The sequence below is a fragment of the Convolutriloba macropyga genome, chromosome 3 (genome assembly GCF_964194025.1).
Source record: "Convolutriloba macropyga chromosome 3, txConMacr16.3, whole genome shotgun sequence".
NCBI classification, from domain to species: domain Eukaryota; kingdom Metazoa; phylum Xenacoelomorpha; order Acoela; family Convolutidae; genus Convolutriloba; species Convolutriloba macropyga.
Window position 1 is genome coordinate 12,902,075 of NC_134470.1, and position 6,016 is coordinate 12,908,090.

A 6,016-nucleotide genomic window follows, 5' to 3' on the forward strand; every position below is an offset into this window, starting at 1 on the left:
GTATTTACATTTGTCTGAGATGACAATTAAAACAATTCTAGGAAACATTCTAAAAAATTCAATCGAAAATTTTTCCTTATATACAATATTTAGCCTATTTACAACACATATTTACATCTGTTATCAATTTACTTAAAAACATTCCTATTCCGGATTTTTCGATTTTGTCCATGTTCTTGTATTTTTAGGGTTATTCCGAATTTGCCCTAACCATAAGTATCCCTCTTGTGGAGGTTTTGCAAATTTCGTTTTGTCATGCACAAAATGTTTTTTGCCCTATGCATTCTCATTTAGTCAAAAATATGATTTGAACTAATATTTTAGCGTGAGTTCCCTCCCCCTATATTCGTCGCGTGTGTTTAGTGCCGGCTTCAGCTTGCTGATATATATAGCTTCGATGATCATTAGTTTTTCTACTGACCGACAGGCGTCCAGAATTCTCCATTCAATGTCATTCGTGGCGCCACGACATTCAACTAGATGTTGACCCACCTGTGAATCCTTCTTTTGATGTTCTGTTATCCTTGTGGTAACATGCCGGCTTGTTTGCCCAACATAGATGGATCCGCATCCATTACATTTAATTTCATATACCACGTGGGATTTCAGATCTCTATCAAAGGATGATTTCAAGGTGGGGAGGCACGATCTTAATTTTCGCGTTGTAAAAACTACTTGCAATTCGCATAGTTTCTTCAATTTGCTTGCGAAGTTTTGAGTGAGGTTGCCTCTGTATTGTAGAAAAATAGTTGGCTTATCATTAGATTTAGTCTTGCTTTTTTGATGCTCTTTTGGTGTTGTTCTTAATTGGTCTTTACCGCAACTTATTATTTTTTCTAGAGTCTGATTCACAATTTTTGAAGACCATTCCTCTGGATATTGATTTTTGGTCCAGCAAGATTTGTTCTTTTCAAGAGCCTGATCGAAGGCCAACCAATTAGAGGTTGCATTAAAAACCCTGTGAACCGTCCCTTGAATCACATTTTTCTTATGTTGAAGCGGTGCACAGCTGCGAAATTTCAGTATTATTCCAGTGTCAGTTGGTTTTTGATACCAATGACAGGTGATACCAATGACAGGTGATACCAATGACAGGTGAGTCTGGTTTTGGGAATGTTGAAGCTGGAGTTGGAGCCTTGTCTGGTTCGTTCGTTGGTATTACGTGATTGTATTCTGATGTTTTCATGTCATACTTGTGGTCAGTGATGGCGCAGAACAGTAGGAGACTGTGGAGTTCGAAGTACATTGAGAGTGGCAGTAAGTTGAGTTCTTTGAGTCTTTCTTTATAGGGAATTGTGTTGTTTAGAATCCACTGTGTTGCACTTTTCTGCATTCTTTCGATGTTTGACAAGTCTGTTTTGATGGGGTACCAGAACTCACATGCGTACGATATGACGGGTACCACATATCCTGTGTATGCGTTTAGTTTGGCTTCAGTCGTTGACTTAAAAAAAGTTACGCTTGAGGAAACACTATGATTTCAGGGCTTTAGTTCGACGCAGATTACAGTTTTCTTTCCAGGAGAGGTCGTTCGAGATTAGGACACCAAGGTCTTTTTGAACTTTAACAGGTTTGACAGCGACTTCGTTCGTTTTGGCAACTGACTGTTTTTTGAAGTGTACCAGACTACATTTATCATCATGGAGATTCATTTTGTTTGCGACACACCAGTTATGTAAACTTATTAGGTCACTTACTAGGAGTTCATGAGATGTGCTTAACAGATTGTAGTCATCGGCATATCCGAAGTATTCACTTTCACTTGCAACAGTTGGGAGGTCATTTATGTAGATTAAAAAGAGTAGAGGACCCAGTAGGGACCCTTGTGGGACCCCGCTAGTGACATCACGGAATTCAGATCTTGGGTTGTTTATTTTCACACATTGTTTTCTATTGTCTAAATAATTGGCAATTAGTTTAAGGGCTGTTCCACCTATTCCCATTTTGTGGATTTTCAAAAGCAGGAGATTGTGAGGAACCTTGTCGAAGGCTTTTTCGAAGTCTAAGTAGAAGACCGTTAGTTCATCAATTGCCGACGAATCGTTGAGCAGGTATACTTTTTCGAGGAAGCAGATAAGTTGTATAATGGCTGAGCGACCGTCTCTAAATTCAAATTGAGAGTCGTGAAGTTTTTGCCTTACTACTGGGTATAACCAGTCAGCGATGACTTTTTCTAGGACTTTTGACGGGCAACAGAGGCAGTTAATGGGTCTATATTTGGTTACGTCGCTTTTATCACCGTCTTTGTAGATTGGAGTTATTTCGCTTTCTTTCCAGTATTGTGGGTATACACCTTTGTTGAAGCAGGTTTGAAAGATGACAGTTAATGATTTAGCCAGTCTGGTTGCAAGTTGTTTTAGGGTCTCGTTTCCTATTCGATCCGCTCTTTTTGCCTTTTTTGATTTAAGAGAACTAAGTATTTCCGTGACTTGTTTTTCGCAGCAAGTTATTTTGTTGAATGTATTTGGCCCGAAGTCAACGTTTGTATTGTTTGTTTTTTAATTAAAAACACTTTGGAAGTATTGGTTAAATAAATTTGCCTTTCCTTCATCATTTTTTGCTACTTTGTTTTGTAAATGCATTTCATGTGGGTACGGTGGCGCTTTTTTAATGGATCTCAGATAGGCTTGGATCTTACTGAATCCCCTTGTTCTGAAAATCTCGTTTTCGTAGTCGGCTTGGTCGTTACAAGGTTCGATTTCAATTTTGCTTTCAAGATCAAGAATATTTTGCAGGTTTAGGGGTTGGGCTTTTCTGGCTTCTTTGCGTTTGAGTGTGTTAAGTTGGTTGATCAGGTGGGAGGTAGGTTTCAAGATCCATGGAGGGAGGTAAGATTGTTGGCTAGTAATTCTTGGTACGTTTTCGGTAAACAGTTTGTTGAACCATAGGTACCATTGATTGGTGATTTCGTCTACATTGCTGTAACAGTAAGGTTCAAAGGGATTATCGACAACTGTTTGATTAAAATTCTCCCAGTTAGTCCGAGAGGTTGCATATTTGACATTTTTATGGTGTTTCTCCGTTGCATTATTGAAGGTTAACAGGGATGAGAATGCTGGGTGGTCTGGGCACTTTTTTAAATTGACTGAATAGTTAAGTAAGTGTGGTGTCAATTGTTGAATTAAGCCAATACTCAGGTTCATCTATTAGGAAGACGTCTAACTGCGGTTTGCTGCCAAGTATGCATTGGAAGTCAAATTTTTGTTCACAGTTGAGATTCGCTAGTTGATCAGTGACAGTGTTTTCATATTCCTTTATGGACTGCATTAACCCCCAAAATATATGCACAAAATTATTATCTCCAGTTATTATAGAGCTTGAGACTTTCAATTGTTTACGTTTGGTTGTGAGACTTGAAAGGAATTGCGCGCATTTTTCAGGTGGCCATCTGTAGGGACTGTTTTTTGGAGGGTTATAGATACAGCTGATCAACAATTTTTGTGTTTTGGTTCTGTCAGTTAGTAAAACAGTTATCGCGTCTTCAAATGTATGGTAAAGTGTCAGTTGTTTAGCCTTGATGTCTCTCCGTACCGCAATGAGTACTCCTCTGTGTTTAGAGACATTTCTGTTGAACTTCTGTCATTTTTGAATATTTGGAAGTTATTGAGGAAAAGAGACTCGTTCGGGACAGATTTTGTTAGACAAGTCTCACTGAGGCATAAGACATCGTAGTTTTGGGGTAAAATTGCATTTGCAAGAGTGAAACGTCTTTGCAGGTCGAGGACGCTGTGTACGTTGAAAGTGAGTAGAGTAATTTGTTCGGTTCTGTTTTCGTTGGTGTTTAGTCACCGTCCCGTATCCAGGGCGGCCTCATCCCAGGTGTTGCTTTGATCATCGTAGTGTAGTAGTTTCAGGTTTTGGACCATGACCTTGTTTCTTGGTATTGGTATTCCCGATTCGATGTATTCTCGTCTTTTTTTAAGTAGATCGTTTTCCAACAGTTGTTCTTCTTTTGATAGTTCTCTGCTAGGGCACACTTTTTTATCATAGTTCCGCAATTTGCCAAGAGATAGTAAGAGCAGTTTTCTGTTCCTGTCATTACTGAGTTTGACTATGATTGTTCTGTTGTATGTTTCAATTCGCCTACAATTTTCGATATCAGAAACAACATTTAAGACTTTTAGTATGTTTTCAATCTCAACTGTATCATGTTAAGCACGTTTTCTAGCATTGGTGTCTTTTAGCTCGGGTATTCCACGTACATGTACGCCGCTGGAGTGATCGTTTATGGGAGGTTCGGTTTTGGTTTGACTTTTTTGGTCACAATGTCTCCTAGGTCGTTGAGCTTACTTTTAACAGCGCTCTTAAAGGATGTTATCTCATTTTTCAGTTGATTACCGACAGTTTCTTTAAACAAAAATTTTCATTTCCTCCTGATTTTCGTTGATTTTGTCGATTTTGTTTTGGCTGATGATAGCGTCCAGGACGACGTCCCGTTTGTTGGTTTTTACACAGTTGTTGCATATAAAAGTTGCGTAAAAGTATATTCAAATTTATCTCCTGGAGAGTGTTGATGACGGTGCCAGATAGCTGAGTACATTGGGTGGTCATATGCATAATGTTTTCGCATGATACGCACCGAAAGAGTGTATCTTTTTTAGCAATGCCAGCCTTGCATGTATTACAGTTGATTGTAAGGCCACTTGCAATTTTCGATTTTAAACTTACTTCTTTGTTTGTTATCGTTTTCGATCGACTTTTTGTTTGAGGCGTTTCCGTATTACTTCGCTACTACTCGAGAGTTGTTAGGATCGTAGCTGTTTCACTAGTTATTTCTCGCTAGGAGAGATTGTAGTGAAGCAGCGCTTGCTTGCTGTTATCCTTTGTTTATCGCGAGGAGAGACAGCGGTATAACCACAAACAGTTAAGTAGAAACTAACTATTGTTACCTGGGTGGTTCTTGCTGGGAGAGCCGGAGGAAACGGAGTTAGTAGTTGCAGTTGCAGTTCTTGAATGGGCACTCGAAGTTGTCTAGGTGTCCTTCCTCGTTGTACTTGTTCGAGTAATTCTTGAACAACACTCGTTTCTTCAGGATCGCTTTCACTCCGCTGATCCCGGAGTTGCTAATGTGCACGTCGTCGTCGCCGATGTGTATCTCACTGAAAATTTCTTCTGAAACACCACGATATTTCCAGTTTCTGCTTGTCTTACTTTTGTTGTCCAATAGTTTATTAGTTTACGAAGAACGTTCACGTTAGCTACCACGGTGGGATATACCAAGGATGAAAACTTTTTTGGCTAGCTTGCACTGCTGTTCGCCCAGAAAGTCTAACTCGTCCACTACCTGTTGCTTGGACAGTGAAGATGGGAGGGTACCGTTGTATAAGTCGTTGCCGCCAATAAAAACAACAAATATGTTGAACTTATCTTTGATGAGAAGAATTGTTGAGCGTGGGCAATGTGAGCTCCAGGAATGGACAAGATGTTGAAGTTGGGGAACTCGATGTTTCGGGCTTGTGAATCTGCGAGGAGCAGGTTCCTCGAAGAAGAAGTCCTTAGAGTGTGGAATCGTCTGTTGGACATCAAAGCATCAATCTCACCCGTCAAAGCTAGGAACGAAGGGACTTAGAACTCGTTCATGTTGAAAAGGATTCTTGTTCCTAGCTCAAAAAGTCTGAAATTGAATGATTTGACGAAGGGAAAAGGCAATCTATTTAATAAGTTTATAATGAACAAATGAATAATGAACAAAAGAGTATAAAGGCTACGCCATCACAATACTGCACACACAAACCAGTCTGAAAATCATCTGCGCCACTCACGCTGTTCTGTCACATGCAGTAAAAAGCATACTAAATAAAAAAACAGGGAAATCGGATCTTATTGGTCAGCTCAAAGGATGCATTTTATTTTTAACCCCCCCCCCCGCAGCACGCGCAATATTTTGACATAACCGTGCTGTTGTTGCTGTGACTTTTCGGGATCAAGCCGAGGGGATTGCTCCCATAGAAGTTTTGGTCTTGGTTCCACTATTTTCTGCAATTGGAGCAATCATAGAAAACGGTTCATGTACACA

The 6,016-nt window shown here is 39.7% G+C and overlaps 2 protein-coding genes across 2 annotated transcripts in view; both read right to left on the bottom strand.

Annotated features, from left to right (window-relative positions):
* The window catches only part of LOC142335950 (uncharacterized), a 390,664-nt gene extending 384,998 nt beyond the window's left edge, over positions 1–5,666 (bottom strand). Inside the window, exon 1 of the mRNA XM_075384365.1 lies at positions 5,649–5,666. The gene's annotated coding sequence lies outside the window, so the exon portion shown is untranslated. The remainder of the gene's footprint in view (positions 1–5,648) is intronic.
* LOC142335951 (tRNA dimethylallyltransferase-like) overlaps positions 1–5,667 on the bottom strand; it is a 237,720-nt gene extending 232,053 nt beyond the window's left edge. Inside the window, exon 1 of the mRNA XM_075384366.1 lies at positions 5,648–5,667. The gene's annotated coding sequence lies outside the window, so the exon portion shown is untranslated. The remainder of the gene's footprint in view (positions 1–5,647) is intronic.
* Positions 5,668–6,016: the final 349 nt, after the last annotated feature.